The sequence below is a fragment of the Amblyomma mixtum genome, chromosome 6, assembly GCF_055824585.1.
Source record: "Amblyomma mixtum isolate Tamu chromosome 6, ASM5582458v1, whole genome shotgun sequence".
Taxonomy (NCBI): Eukaryota; Metazoa; Arthropoda; class Arachnida; order Ixodida; family Ixodidae; genus Amblyomma; species Amblyomma mixtum.
In genome coordinates this window covers 46,219,287-46,235,390 of record NC_143017.1, presented here as the reverse complement: position 1 = coordinate 46,235,390, position 16,104 = coordinate 46,219,287, and the positions used below count along the sequence as shown (strand labels likewise).

The 16,104-nt window shown below is 47.7% G+C and overlaps 1 pseudogene across 1 annotated transcript; it reads left to right on the top strand.

The window, feature by feature from the left end:
* The first annotated feature begins 351 nt into the window (after positions 1-351).
* Positions 352-2,927, top strand: LOC149338973 (uncharacterized; annotated as a pseudogene). Its single transcript, XR_016283466.1, has 3 exons — positions 352-818; positions 1,773-1,980; positions 2,401-2,927. The product of XR_016283466.1 is annotated as an uncharacterized LOC149338973 (transcript).
* Positions 2,928-16,104: the final 13,177 nt, after the last annotated feature.

Here is a 16,104-nt window from a genome sequence, read left to right as displayed (position 1 = left end):
TCTATTACCACTTGAAGGTGCTATTAGACAGTTTTAGTTTCACGTACGTAGAAGCTTCACGTATGCAAACGTTAGAAGTCTACGTAGCCAACGTGCAGGTCGTTTGAAACCCTTATAGTTACACGTTCGTGATGGACGCCGTGCGTAGCCGCGCGTTATTCCTAGCGGCATCTACTAACAGACACAGACACTAATGTAGCCAAAGTAATCCAAGACAAGCCAAGCAAGTCCGGCTGCACTTTCGCACAAAGCACGTAGATTCTGCTCGTGGACCGCTTGGAGCTTTGCAATCAGTTCACAACGCCACGAAGTGTCTTATCTGATCCTTATCTCCTGTCGTCTCTATCTTGGAAGGACAACCTCCTGATGACAAAGGCGCAGCGGCAGCTTTTGTACGGCTCACTCGACGACTTAGAATACAACTTGAGGCGCAGCAGAGAGTCGGAGCTGGTTCGCTACCGGTCGCGCCATGGACTGCTCGACATTTCAAATATAGAGCCCACACTTTTCAAACAGCAGTTCAGGTTTCAGAAGGTGGACTTCGATGAACTCTTTCGTGCACTCCTCGTGCCGGAGACTGTGAAGTGCGCGCAAAACGTGACCGTGCCTGGTCGGGAGGCTTTGTGCATCACGCTTCGACGCCTTGCCTACCCCAACAGGCGGTGTGACCTCGAGACCATATTTGGCAGGCACTCATCCGTGATGTCGAGCGTGGCCTCGCAGGTGATCTCTCACATCGCAAATGGGTTTAGTCATTTACTGAATGATTGCAAAATCATGCCTGGTCGTCGCCTGCCGGCCTTGGAGAGTTTGCAAGTGTAAGTGAACTTTCTTATATCACTTTTAAGGCGAAAGCGTGTCGGCAGATTTGTCTGCGCCTCGCGCATCACTACTTAAAAACGAACTGCGTCGAGGCTGGGAATCGAACCAGGGCATTCGGCATTTGAAGCTGAGACGCTATACCACTCCGCCACGAATGCTCAAGGTTTGAGCTTGAATAAAGGTGCATCTAGTGAATGCATGGGTTTCATAAATAAAATAAAAGGAATAAAAAATAAAAATAAGAAAATAAAATAAAAATAAAAGCAGCAATAAAGTGAGAAAAAAATAACAAGAATAATAAAATATAAAATGGAAAAATATGAAAAATAAAAAAAAAACACTGCGCCAGGGAATGCTTTCGCCTTGCAGCACTTTAGAGACCCAAAGTGCCCCCTGAATTTTTGCGAGAGTGCTGCACAAAGCCGCAAGGCCCAACATTTTTTTACACTGTAGGATATTCCGTCTTTATTTTTTGCTTAAATGCGAGACATCTCAGATGGCAGCGGTATGTGGGAATGGAAAACTTCCAAATGCAAGACCCAAGTTTTGCAAACTGCGGTCGACATGTGTCAGGGCAAAATATACCTTAAACAGTAACACACTGCGTGGTGTTGCATTTCTTAGAAAAATTTCTGAACTTGAGACATGAGGTGTACACAGCAGTTGTCTGTAATGTACAATTCACCTACACTTCAAAACTGTTTTCTCATCTCAACATTTTACCTCAGCAGGTTTCACATAAATGCAGCCGTGTCAACTGTTTTATATGTTATCATTGCTTGTTTGTATTATTATGAGCTTTTACTTGTTATTAATGTGTATATTGTGTTAGGGTGTCATCTATAATACAAGGTTTTGTGTTGACGGAGCTTTCCTAAAAGAAAATGATGCTCCTATTTTACAGCCAACCAAAAGCTGAGTTTGAGTGTGTGTCTTGTGTCATGTTGCAGGCCGTCCACAATCGTGGTGCAGCACTACCCAATTGCTGGGGGTTCATTGATGGAACCGCACGCCCCATATGCAGGCCAAAAAGGAACCAGCGGGACTACTTTTCTGGCCACAAGCGGGTGCACTGCGTAAAATATCAATCCGTCATGTGCCCGAATGGCATTGTATGCCAACTGGATGGTCCATACCCGGGAAGGCGGCATGACGCAGGTTGGTTGTGTTGTCTCTGCTATAAGAAAAATCTATTGAGTCATAATAAACATCACAGCTGTAATGATTCAGACTCGTAAATGACATTTAGTGTGTCATGGAGAGACATGGGCAGTGCTTATTTCCGCCACGTTATGAATATACCGCACATGTAACAATTGTGTAGAAAGGAAAGCACAGACAGAGGCAGCTCTGGTGGCGGAGCTTTCCATCTTCTGTTCTACTTTTGTGTGTCTGAGAGTGCTTTCGCTGTACCTTTAACGTAAACAACTGAACATACTTTTAAACAGATTCATTGAGCACTTGCAGAAAAGTGACTTACATTAAATGTACACAACACTACTGATGCACTAATGTTAACACAGCTGGCGTAGCTTTGTCATTACATGACTGAACTTAATTCTCTCTTTTTTATTGCAGGCATACTCGAGAGCAGTGTCCTGTATGCAAAATTGGAGAGGCTGGTGGGACGACATGACTTTGTCATATATGGCGATCCTGCATACCCGTTCAAGAGACTCCTAATGAAGCCCTATGGCGGCTCCTCCTTGACAGCCACACAGCTGGCATTCAACTTTAGCATGAGTCGCGTTCGCCAGTGTGTTGAATGGGGCTTTGGAAAGGTGGTGGCTGAATTTGCATTTTTGGACTTTAAAAAAACTCAAAAGCTTCTACGCCAACAAGTTGCCCAAATGTACAAGGCTGCCACTATCCTCACAAACTGCCATACATGCATGTATGGCAGTCAGGTGTCGCAGTACTTCGGAGTTGATCCCCCTAGCCTGATTGAGTACCTCAGGCCACATTCTGTGCCACGCGCATAATTTTCCTTGGAATAAATTTTTGCATTTGTAGCACTTGACAACTAGTGCTTGTTTGTGCAAGTTATTTTACCATGACATGTGGGTCAAACCGAACTTCTTGTAAATGTATCTGGCTGCTTGCTGTTGTATAATATAATGACGTAGTGCTCTGAATAGCATTTTATTTTTAAATATGTTATGTTGATGCACCTGAACTTTGTTGATTTTCTGCAGTTCATTAATTTTCCATGGTAGGTGCTATTGTACTCTCATTTCCCATTACTCTGTTCGTCAGAGAGCACTGAAAAATGTAATTTTGCTTGCAATAACCAGCTTAGTACAACAAGTGATATAATTACCGATTATAAAGTGTGTTGTAATATTAAAATACGCAAAACTTACTACATTACACTTTTGCTCCACTACTTAGCATTAATAACCAAACTTACAGTTGCACTGTGTATACTTTAGACTACAGTAATGCAAATAGTCATGTTCCTGTAACTAATTGGAAGGGCTTGGAAGTGTTACAGTCTCTCTAAAGGCTGTGCTTGGACCTTAACCTGCATCAGTCTTTGAAGACAGCATTAATTTGTGTTAAAAACATGACCCTCAGCCTTTTTATCTATCCTTTTTCATCATATTTTCAAGTGTGCCCATCTTGTTCAGCAGATTTTCCATCAGGCCGAAAAAAGTTGTCTGTTGGGCTGCAGCCATGCGACGCTCTTCTGCCCTCTCACGCCTTTCCTCGGCACGCTCTTCTGCACGTAGCCGCCTTTCTTCTGTCTTGTCTTGGGCGTTCAGCTTCATTTCGTTTCCCTTGAGTTCCAGTTCTTTTAGGGTTTTCTCCTTCTCCCAGGCGAGACGGTCTTCTTCTAGTGCAATACGCCTAGATTCTATCAGGAAGTGCCTTTCTTTAATGAATTCATCATGTCGCATTATTTTTTCTATGAATTCATAATCTGTCTGCTCTTGCTGTGCAGCTTCAGTCCTTTTCCCTGTAAGGTGCAGCAGTGTTAGAAAAAGCCACAGGCTTAGTTATGAGGCACAAAATTCACTGCACAGATTGGATTTCCTTAAGGTGAATTTCTGCCAGCTGTATTCATTTCTTAGTTAAACACAAGTACTGTTGCTTAGTTTCCCATACATGCAGTGAAAAACAAATGAGAGCACATAGCATTAAATGTGTGTGCATTGGTTGACACAAACATTAATGCTGCACAAGCATAATAAACTGCTTGTTACATACATGTCACTTGTGTGCTTCGGCAGTGTGACAGAAGCTCTGAATCATATTGCATGAAGGGCAGTTTTTTAAATGAGAAAAAACTGTCTGCCAAGTTTAGGAAGATACGCACAAAAATCATACCATTAGCAGGCTTAGAAAAGTTTGCCAGTGGCGAGGCTGTTGCCTATGGTAGACGAGTCAGGCGATACTGATTTTAATTACGCATATAGGGTGAAATATCCTGTTGCAGAAAGAAAAGCATTTCTCTCCTTATGAACGCTTTCTTCTGATGTCAATGACAGCGTGCAGTGTCACAAAGTTTCTTGGTTATGAACCTGGGGTGGAAAGCTAGCCCAGAATAGCCCATTTGCAATGATTCGTTAAAATCCTCCTATGAATGCACATATGGTGCAGTGGGAGGCATCCGTGAGGTTGCACCAGGGAGGGCCATGCCCTACCGCTTTTGGTCGCAGAACCTTGGCCCACCCCACGAAATACCATTTCCACTCCTCCTTCAGAGAAAGTGACCGAACAAAGAAGGGGGAGGGAGAAACAAGGAGGATAAGGCACGTGGAAATGCCGTCCTTTCTGTCTCTTTCTCTGTTTAGTGCTTGCTTTTTTGTCCTCAATCATTTTGATTTTCGTGACTGCTGTGATGCTCGAAGCTGGTTCTGAATCTTAACAGCACTAAAATTCTCTGCTCTGTTTTTCATGCCTTCTAGGCGAGAACGCTAATCTTTAGCTGGTTAAATCTCGTTATATTTCATGCAGTTAATAGCAAGAAAAAGTGTGCAGTCCCAGGCTGCTTGAGCAGTAAAGCAACTCGTGGATTGTCCTTAAACAGCATGAGCACAAAAAAAAATGTGTATGGAAGCTTTGGAGACTCTGGAACAACCGAATCAGAGGCTGTGCTCAAAACATTTCACTCAAAATGCATTAGAAGGTTCACCAGAAGCTCTGGCATCTGCTGGCTACTAGCAATGGTAGTTACGATGTGATGTGGTGACTATGATCGGAGGCACTTTTGGGAAAGGAGTGACTGGAAAAGGAAGTATCATGTCAAGTGCATTACATTATTACCGAAGTATTAGCCGAGCAGTGAAAGCTTGCGGAAGATGCCAACATTTTAGTTCAGCTAATACTTTGCTCCTTTATGCAGGAGTCATGTCTCCAACAATGCTCATTTCCGTCTTGCAACCAAATCACTTTTGCTGTGGAACAATGCAGACCGATGGCCATGTTGGTATGACATAAAAAGGTTGAAGTTAAAAAAGGTTAAAAGCAGCGACATCAATATGCTGGAAGCGAAAAGCAGTCATCATTGAAGGCGGTCTAAATGGCTTTTGTTGGAGCCGATGGTTCAATGCACACGACAGCGAGCTTTATGGATGTACGCGCGCCCAAACTTGTGGTACAAACCGACGCTGCCACATCTTCGAGACAGCGGCTTCCGCAAAAATTTCAGAATCAACCGCTCCACATTTCAATACATTGTGGGCGTTTGCAAGAGCATGCAATTACTCTGGAAAAATGCATGGCGATTGGCCTTTACCACCTCGCGACGTCAGCTGAAGAGCGGACTGTTGCTAACGTTTTTGGCGTTAGCCCTGCCTCCATCAATCTGGTATTCAGAGAGTTCTGTGCAGTAATTGTGCAGTACTTGGAACCACAATCTGCAGTCTTCCCAAAGTTTCATGAATTGCAGGAACATATGTGGCAGTTCGCAGCAATTTGTGGCTTTCCTCAAGGTGTTGGTGCACTGGATGGTTGCCATATTGAGGTGTGCCCTCCAAAGGAGGAGGCGGCAGATTATTATAACTATAAAGGGTGGTTCAGCACCATCCTCCTTGCTGTCGTTAATCACAGTTACACCAACAGTGGAAGTCCTGGAAGAAATAACGACTCTGCAGTGTTTCAGACCTCACGTCTTCCACATATTTTATCCAGTGGTCTCTTTCAGTCAGAAACAAAGGAAATTCAAGGGGTAGAAGTTGGTTCAGTGCTCTTCGCTGACCAAGCGTTTGCTCTGCAGAGGCATGTAATCAAACCTTACCCCTTTCCTGGCGCTGCTGGGTCACCCGCACAGACCTTCAACTATCATCTATCAAGTGTCAGACATGTTGTAGAAAATGCATTTGGACGAGTGAAGGCACGCTTCAGGATGTTGTCGAAGGGCCTTGAGAGCGATGTTCACGTGAACAATGTGATCCGTGCTGCGTGCGACTCAGTGATCAGTGTGATGCACGCTGGCTGAGTGTGGTGCAAAGCGCAAACGAAAGGTGTCCTCAGTTAGTATGTACGAGTAGCCGAATAGAGCCGTCAGGAAAAGCCGTAAGGAATGCCCTGGCGAAGCACCTTGCAGGAAACAAACATTTTGCATAAGTCTGCTATGAGCAGCTGCTGGTCGTAATGGGTGTGAGCGTGCCACTTTCTGCTTCTTTTGTTCTTTGAAGGATTGTCATAGCAAACAGTACAGTTCCACCACCACGCACAGCATTGCTTTGTACTGTGCTTCTACTTGGGCTGTCTGCATTATGCCGAAGTCGTAGCACAATGCCATATGCACACCCCCCCCTCCCACACACACACACACACACCAGAACAGCTTGCATAGGGGTACGTGCTCCATTATGGCACCTCCAAACATAGAAGTGATCCTCCTTATAAGCAGGAAAAGTTGTGTCATTTGTGTTTCGTGCCTGTCTACTGCTGGATGGATGAATGAACTGAAATTGTTTTAGCTGGGGTTAACTGAGGTTTCCTTTCGTTGTGGGCCACATAAATATACTTAGGGTGAATACACAGTCTGTTCCTGCATGGCAGCTTCAAAGGAGATGCTGTTTAACACAAGTTGCCTGCTCTGACATCATGTGCCTGGCATTACCAGTACTTTGAATGATGCAAAAGCATATTCCGTTGTTGTATTACAGAGTGAACTACTGTACGTAGGCTGCAAAATCCCTCGACAGGACAGGAAAGCCTCCTCCTGCTCATGGGCCACATCCCGCGGCATCACAACAGCCGGGAGGCAACGGAGAGCTCTTTAGAGGTCATAGACCAGCATCTCCCTCCTGGCACAGCTTTTTCAAAGACTAAATATGTGTTCTTTAAACAATTCATAGCGGATGAAGAACAGCCACAAAAAATCTTGTACTGTAAAACTGGCAAGTGTTTCCTAGGAAAAGTGCAAGAAAGTGACACACAAATCCAGTGCCCTGGCTACAGTGCAATGCACAGCATTAAGAACTTGACTGAGGAGTGCTCCTAATTATTTTACCTCGGAATATAGCCACAACTCCGAAACATGTTGCAAGACCAGAGTCTTCACCCCTTGCTGGAAAAACTGAACCGAGCCATTGATGTCTGCAGCATCACTCAGAGCAAGGTATATAATGAGCTTGGACTTGGTGATGTCGATCTGTCTCTTGGAACACAGATGGAGTACCGCTGTTCGAGTCATCAAAATACTCAATTTGGCCTCTCCAACTGCAAGTAAATGAGCTACCCTTCAAAGAACGGGTAAAGCAGGTGGTTCTTGCTGGTTTGTGGTTTGGGGAGAGCAAGTCAGTTGTGGAGTGTTTCTTAAAACCATTTGTTGAGGAAATGGATTGCTTGTCCAATGCGGGTTTTTCTTGGACCGATTTGGAAGGTGTCACCAAGCACACCCGTGTGTTCCCGGGCCCTGTGTACTTGACACAGTTGAACAAACCATGGTATTAAATATGCACCAGTTCAATGAAGAATACGGGTCTGCTTGTTGCACACAAAAAGGAGAAGTGGTCTGCAAAGGGTAAGGCCACATCAGATCATACCCTGTCAAGCCGTAGAAGGGAACAATGAGTACGGACAGTTCGATAAGACTGCATGCTAGTCAAGCAGATAGCAAAGGGCTACCAGTGAAAGGTACCAAGGGGTGCACCATCCTCATGATGCTCTCTTTCTTCAAATTTCCTTTCAGTTTTGTGGTTGATTACATGCTTGCAGTGTCACTGGACGGGACTCAGATTCTCTGTCGTAAATCGCTGCGGTACCTTGGCCTGGACATTGACTGGTGTCTTTCCTTCCGCCACACGGTGACCAAGGCATGTTTGCAGATGAAGAGGATCACTGCCGCCGTGCACAAGCTAACCGCTCATCTCGGTGCACAAACCATATTGGAAAATGGTGGAGCTGCAACATTGTAAGTCCCTGCACGTGTGCCTAGGCCTGCCCAGAAACTCTCACTGTGCCGCAACGCTAGCCGAGGCAGGAGAGTGGCTGCTGGAGCTCCAAGCAGCGCGCAGGGATTGAACCGTATTGACCGGCTCCATCGCGCAAGCTGATGAACTGGCGACTGCCACACACCAGCTGCCTACCAGCAACCTGCCCCTTGCGCTGGAGGATGTGCGTGCGGTCATCCAGGACCACCTCCGACGGCAGCACCCCTGACCCAGGCATCGCAGGAGGTGAGTGCATTCAGAGCATCACCGGCTGCCGCCCACTTACGCGGTCACAACACGCAATGACCCGTGTGCGTGCTGGCTGCGTGTGGCCTGGGGAACGGTGGGTGTGCCACGGACTCACGACGTGTGTGATGGATGCGGTGTGATGGAAACTTTGTAGCACCTGCTCCTACGCTGTACCGCAGTCACCAATGCTCATCGTGATATGCTCACGGACTACAGGGCACAGGGCATACTCCCAAATGCTCTCATGACACTAATGTGGCTGTAGGGCAGTGAGCGCACCTGTGAGGGAACAACAGTGAGCCTCTGTGCATTCCTCGAACAGACGAGCTTGATGTCACTTCCGGTCTCTGCCAGGTAGTTACGCGCAGTGACCGAAAGCACCGTGTGTGCTACCTTGGACGCATATCAGCTGGATGCCTCACTCCAGTTTAGTGTGCATCTTGTCGCGCGTGCGTGTTATTATTCCGCTTTAATTCAGGGCATCTAACGCGCCTGACCTGTACGTATGTTAAAATGTAAACGGATCACTTGTACATTGCACTTCTCTCCCCCTACCCTTTCTACCTGTCCCCTCACTTCTTTATTTCCGCTGCCCGAGTTCAGGTGCTTCCCGTAGCAATGGCAGATGTCAGGGCTAGCAAAATTCTTTTCTTTCCTTTTATTTAAATAAAGCCACTCCTACTACTACTTGACGCGGTCAGGATTACATGGCAAGACCAGATGAAGCACTTCGGCCTGCAGACTGACTACCGTCTCACCTGGACTCCTGCTGCAAAAGCCCTTCTGCTTCGCCTGCGGAGGGTTGGCGAGGCGGTCCAGCATCTACTGGCCAGGGGCAATGGCTGCTCCCCATTCTGGGGCCTTTGCCTCTACCATGCGGCTACCACGCCACTGGTGACATACGCCCTCCCGCTTGTGACCCCCTGTCGGCCGCTCGCTTGAAAACCCTGGAGTTAGGCCACTGCTCCGTCCTGCGACAATGCCTGGGCCTGCCCCGCAGCTCCCCCATCGCTGCCACTCACACGGAGGCAGAGACCTGGCCACAATCCCTTCTGCTCTAGACTGGGCTTTGGCACATTAACCGACTATACCATATGCCGGATGGCTGGGCCCCCCTGTCCTGACTCCGCCACGCTCCATCCTCCCGTATGGGGCTCCTATGGAGCATGTTCTGCCACCTACTTTTACCCCTGTGGCCCAGGCACCACCAACTAGGCCACCACTCCCCATCTCGGTGGCCATTCCGGACTGCAGCAAGCGGCGAACACCTGCCGCTGCCCTTCAACAGACTGTCGTCACCCTGCTGCATGAGTCTCTAGAGGGACACCTCCAGGTCTATACAAATGGCTGTCCTCCCGACCACTGGGCGGGCTGCTGCGGCCTGCGTCACCAACTCTGGGTACAGTGCTATCGTGCCGCCTCAGGTTCCTGGCCAGCTCCACAGTGGCAGAACTGGCCTACCTTCCACCTGGCTGCGGACCTTCTGCACCCGACGCCCGGACAGCAGCCAGCAGTGATCCTGATGTTCTCCAGAGCTGCCCTCCTGCTGCTGCTGTGGGTACAAACAAGCACACCGTCGCCCATCTCAGAGCCCGCCTGATGGCCGAGGATGTTGGCCGTCCCGTCACCCTGCAGTGGATCCCATCGCACATCGGCATCGCTGGTAACAAGGCTGTGGACCAGCTGGCCGGGGCCACCCACAGCAACGGCTCCCCGGTTTCATCAGCCGTCGACCTGCTGCTGCGTCTTCCTTTAAATGCATTACCAACTAGCCCGGAACCTTGCTCTTCCAACCTGCTGAATTTCTCCCGCCCTGCCCTACGGCAGGCTTTTCGGACTCTCCACACAGATCTCCAATTGGCCTCAGGGGACTGCTTCATGAGGGTGACCAACAGCCTGCCATGCAGTAGCGGACGTTCCTCCTGCGGCTCCGAACGAGTGTCCCATGGATGCGAGCTCGCCTCCACCGCCACGGCAGAGCCTCCTCCCCAGCTTGCTACTGCTGCGGGGCAGAAAAGACTCTGGGCCACCTCCTCTGCGCCTGCCCGATGCTGGATGCAGCCCGCAGCAACACGGCGCGTGGCTACCGCAACCTGGGACTACCTGCCTCCATGGACTAGGACCTCTTGGCCTGCAACCAGATCCCAGCCTTCCGGCTACTGCTGCAGTTCGTCCAGTACACAGAACTGGACTCTTGCCTCTAAGTCGGTCCCTTCTCGAGTTGGCCATCCCAGCCAACTCTCTCTCCCCCAGCCTCCGTGCGCTATCCCCAGCTTGCGGAAGTTCACCGCCCCCCTTTTCCTGGTGCGAGCTGCACCACACCCTCACAGGGTCCACACGTAGCCGAATCACCTGCCGAGGTGCCGACGTCACAGTCTCAACTGCCACGGCTCGAGCCTCAATGCCCTGAAGCCATGACGACGTTGACCATTGCACGCGGCGCAGGAGACTTTGAGGAAGGTGAGCCAAGCAGAAAGAAAGTGAAAGCATACGACTAAAAATATTCGACCAAATAGGAAACCGTTCCGAAGTACAGAGGGTGGCTGTCAGCCAGTAAAAAGGGCCCTTGTATTTTTCCTGCAAGGCAATCAAATCTGATTGTAAAGGTGGAAAATCAGAAATCGACCGCCACCTTGCAAGCTCCGAACACAAAAGTGCTGCAAGCTTTGCAATCGACCTGTGCGCTGACATTCATTCCTTCAATAAGTGGGCAAACTTAAGCAGACAAATCTGTCGACTAGCCCAATTTCTTACGGTAACGCTGTAAAAGAGGCTGAAATCAGACCTGCTGCGTTTATCACGGAACACAATCTGCCCTTTAATGCCACGGGGCATTTAGTTGATGTTTTGAAGATGTCATGTGACGACTCATAGACAGCAAAGAACTTAAGTTGCGGCTGAACAAAGTGCACTGCCATCAAAGAATGTGCTTGGAGAGGACAGTCGCGAAGAGCATGGCAAGCTTTTGCGCAAACAGAAGTTCTCTCTTATGGTGGACGAATCCACTGACAAGGCAACGGTGAAGCATCTGTCACTTGTCACCCGAGTAATGAACGTCGACGGCGGGATAATGGATGCATTTCTGGACTTAGTACCAGTTAATGATGCGACTGCCAGCTCTCCGTATACTAGCCTGAAGCCAGTGTTTAGTGCTGCAGAAATTCCGTACGAGAAAAATTTAGTTTTGCAGCCAACGGAGTGAATGTGATGATGGGTGCACATCATTCCGTCACGTCGCTGCTACAAGGAGAAATTCCAGGCCTTTTCAATATGAAGTGCGTTTGCCATTCATTCGGTCTATGCGCCTCATATGCATGTAAAACACTGCCAAGACGAGTTGAGGACCTGGCACGCGATGTTTTCAACTACTTTTTGTCGCTTAAGCAGACATCTGCCTTCCAAGAATTCCAGAAGCTTGCAGAATTTAAACCACACAAACTGTTGCACCCAAGCCAAACAAGGTGACTGTCTCTACAAGTTGTTGTGAAATGCTTGCTTGAGCAGATGCCGCCCTGATTTTGTTTTTCAAAAAAGCTGCCCCTGAGGACCGCCTGCTTGCTGCAGAAGCCATTTAGAAAAACTGACTGACCCATTAACGAAACTCTACCTCGAGTTTCTTGAGTACGTACTGCCTTTTTTCACTAACCTAAATAAGGAAATGCAGTTGGAAGAAACCAGAATCCACTTGCCCCATGAAAAGGTTTCGGCCATGTTAAAATGCATACTCGAATGCTACATCAAGCTAGACTACTTGGAGGCCACGCCGTTGTCCGATGTGCTGTACAAAGACCCCGCCAAGTTCCTGCCATTGGACGAAATTTACCTCGAAGCAAAGCCAACTGCCACACTAGCCGGCAACACACGTGGCTTAAACGACAACTAAGTTCGAAACTTTAGGCTCTGGTGTTTAGAGTTTTTTATTGAAGCAGCTGGTCAGATCTACCTGCGGTTCCCCCTGGAAAGTGAACAGACGAAAAGCCTTCGAGCCCTGGGCCCAAAAGTTGCCGTGGGCAAGACAGTACCATCAATGACGTCACTTGTGGTCTCCTTTCCCCTGACCATAAAAAAAAAAGAAGTGAATGAACAGGACAGAGAATAGCGACTTCTCCGCAACAGGGAGCTCAGTGACCACGCTGACTTGTCTGCAAGCCAGTTCTGGCACAAAGTATCTCAAATGAAAAAAGGAGGTGGATCACAAGAGTACCCGCTGCTGCCAAGTTACATGAAGTACCTTTCGTGCCTATGTCGCGAATTGGGTGACGCATCCCCGACTGCCGAAGGGGAACGCTTTCGCATGCAGGTTCGTACAAGAAAACAAACAGATCAAACAAAACAAAACAAAGTCGTGTTTATACTTTAAAGGAAAGGAGCCAATAAAAAAATGAAAACACCAAGAAAAACACACACTTGACACGCGTAAAACACTACAGATAAAAGGACAGCTCACTAGATACAGAGCGCTTCAGGTGAAGCGGGAATGCCTTGCAGGCAGCAAGGACGTGGGTTGATGACCTGCGATGCGTCACTGGCGCTGCGTCGAAGGAAGCAGTGGTGGAGAGGCAGGTGGTAAGGTAGTACACTGGAAGACGCCGATGGAGTCGTCAGCCGACCCAAGAACTTCGCAGCAGCAGCGGGAAAGGCGTAGCCAAGTCCCGTCGACGGCGTGCCGAAACGCTGTAGGCTTATGCAAGAAATCCAAAGAAACCGCGACAGCACAGGCCCTCAATCCATCTGCTGTTACTTCCAAACTTGAAAGGGACGCAGTAGGCCTGCATTGTTGATTAAAGGGAAGTCCTCGGCAGCATGGACTGAACGTTCAACGACTGCCACTTCCACGCTTGAATGACCAGGCTTCCGCTGCGGTGTCTTCCTTCTCACTCGGTTTTCTGACACGTGAGCTCTCCGCTCCTCGTGGCCGCCCCGCACACACCATTCGCATGCGCAATGCGCGGCAGGTACGCGTGGCGCTCTGCTGTCCGATGCACCCCTGTCGAAACACCGCGTTCCAAAAAATCCCCGACGATTCCGTGTGCACATACAGCCTACCATACTCCAACGCTGCTGTCGAATATGTATTTTTGCAAGACAGCCTGTTGAAAACAAAGCAGAGAAACAGGTCCTCAATGGACGCTGTTACTACTTCAAGATCACTCCTCATTTGAAGAGGATGAACAAAGATATGTACGAAGATTAAGAGTTGAAGATTGTGTGCGTGTGTCTGAATTCCTTATTTGTGTGCCATATAATATCCTAGAGAATTAAGAAAGCTTTGTGTACACGTCAGCATCGACATTTACACGCATGTTTACATTATCTCTGCATACAGTACCATTTGTATCGTACGTGTTTTTATGCTATTGAAGAAAGTACTTAAGTGCAGGGTTTTTTTTTTTTAAAAAGAACCACAATTGATTGCATTGAGACCACTTCGTTTCAACATGATCTGCAACAAAAAAAAAACATACCGTATAGACTCGTGTAATGGCCGTACACACATAATGGCCGCACCCCTAACTTTAAAAAAAATCCCGAAAAAAATATCTTTAAAAATTACCTGAGCAAAAGCCGCACCAACAACTTCTGGCAGTTCTGCAGTGTCATCTACTGTGCGCCGCAAGAAATCCGGAACGTTTTGTGGCTACTGCAGCCAAGTGGGGCACCAAAATCAAGCGCTGCGCACGTCGGGAACAGCAAAAAATAGCCAAAGCCACTTTCAGCCACAGCCGTCTGTCCGCGCTTCTCGTTTTACTACTACATTTACCTCACTCACTCAAGGCCTATCACGTGCAATCTCGAAATCGGAACACATCGCTGCCCTGATTTGCAGCGGTTTAGTTTGAGACAGTGGAAAAAAGTTTCAAGGTGACAGGCATATCCAGCAAGCTGGATGGCACGAAGGATGACTTCATCAGGAACAAGGACGAGCCTGAGGTCCCGACAAGTTCGGAAGAGGAAGACAACAATAAGGAATGACAACGGACGAGCCTGAAATCCTGACGAGTTCGCACCGACGGAGACTTGGAGCATGCCTCTATTTCGCGCCGAGCGCGCCAAAGTCGCCCACCCAGAATACACCACGCACCCGTCCCTCGCCACTGTCTCACCAGTCTCTCTCGAGTCCCTACTGCAGGAAGATGGCAGCCTCTATGAAAGCACGCCTGAAGTGAGCGGTGTCGTGGAGGCTATGCTTGAAGCGATCAAGCTTCACCTGTGTGTGTACGACGCGAAGAGGTTGGATTACCGCGACCAGGAAAGGAAAAACAATGCCTGGGAATTAATCAGAATGCAATGTGGCCTAGGAACAAGTAAGTTCTCTGATGACTTGTGCGGTGCATGCAGTAGGTTTTCTCCAACTGAAAACGTAATCGCTTTGTGTTGTTTTATTTTACTTTGCCGATTTCAGTCGCAGAATGTCACAGACTGTGAAAGCGGCTCAGAGACAGATACTCAAGAGAGCTGAAAATAACTGAGCAGAGCAAGAGGAGTGGCAGCGACTTCGTGCCTGGAAGGTCTTGGGAATTCACAGAGGCCATGGTCTTCTATAAAGACTGCGGCTGCCCGAGAAAGCGAGTTTTCATGTACTGCCAAGGCTGTTCGAGAGCACCTGCCGCATTTTAGCCTCGTGACTAATTTGCAGATTGTATTTAATTTGATCACATATTTGCCCCAATACAGCCCTGTTGCCTTTGCTGACTGCGGGGAAGGCTCATTTCACCATGGCAGAGCAGTTATGCAATGTCTTTGGGGTATCTCATTTAATGAAAGAAGAAATCGAAATTGCAACCCCATGTATTCACACTAAAACGCAGCAGATCAATTCTTTTTTTCACTGCAGAACCACACGCAGCTTGAATGCTGCGTCGTCATCTCAGGACATGTACGGAGAGAGTGCGGAGGAAATATTTAACAGAATTCAAGAAGGGGCATCGAACTCTCTGCCCCCACTGAACAACCTGCAAGAGATGACCCTGTTACCATCAACATCACCAGCACCAGCATCATCACCAGCAGCACCGCAAAATAGAGAAAGGCAAAAAAAACAGACGACTTCGAAGAGCATCTTATTGGTCACCTACCATCACCATCACCAAATGAGCGAAAATAAAGCTTTCATTACATCACTTGGATAAGATGCCCAGGAAGATAGCAAGTAGGTGCAACACAAAAATAATGGAACTGCTGGCTGATTATGAAGACGAGGTCGAAAGAACAGCTATCCATGTTTCTTTCATGTATAAAATTAAGAAACATAGCTATTTTTATTTATTTTCTCATTCTCAGTTTAATATTACATGAATATGTTTGTTTTTCTTGATGCATCACTTGGTCTAAGCTTCGACAGTGTGCAGAGGAAGATAGCAAGTAGGTGCAACACAAAAATAATGGAACTGCTGGCTGATTATGGAGACGAGGTCGAAAAAACAGCTATCCATGTTTCTTTCATGTATAAAATTAAGAAACATAGTTATTTTTATTTATTTTCTCATTCTCAGTTTAATATTACATGAATATGTTTGTTTTTCTTGATGCATCACTTGGTCTAAGCTTCGACAGTGTGCAGAGGAAGATAGCAAGTAGGTGCAACACAAAAATAATGGAACTGCTGGCTGATTATGGAGACGAGGTCGAAAAAACAGCTATCCAT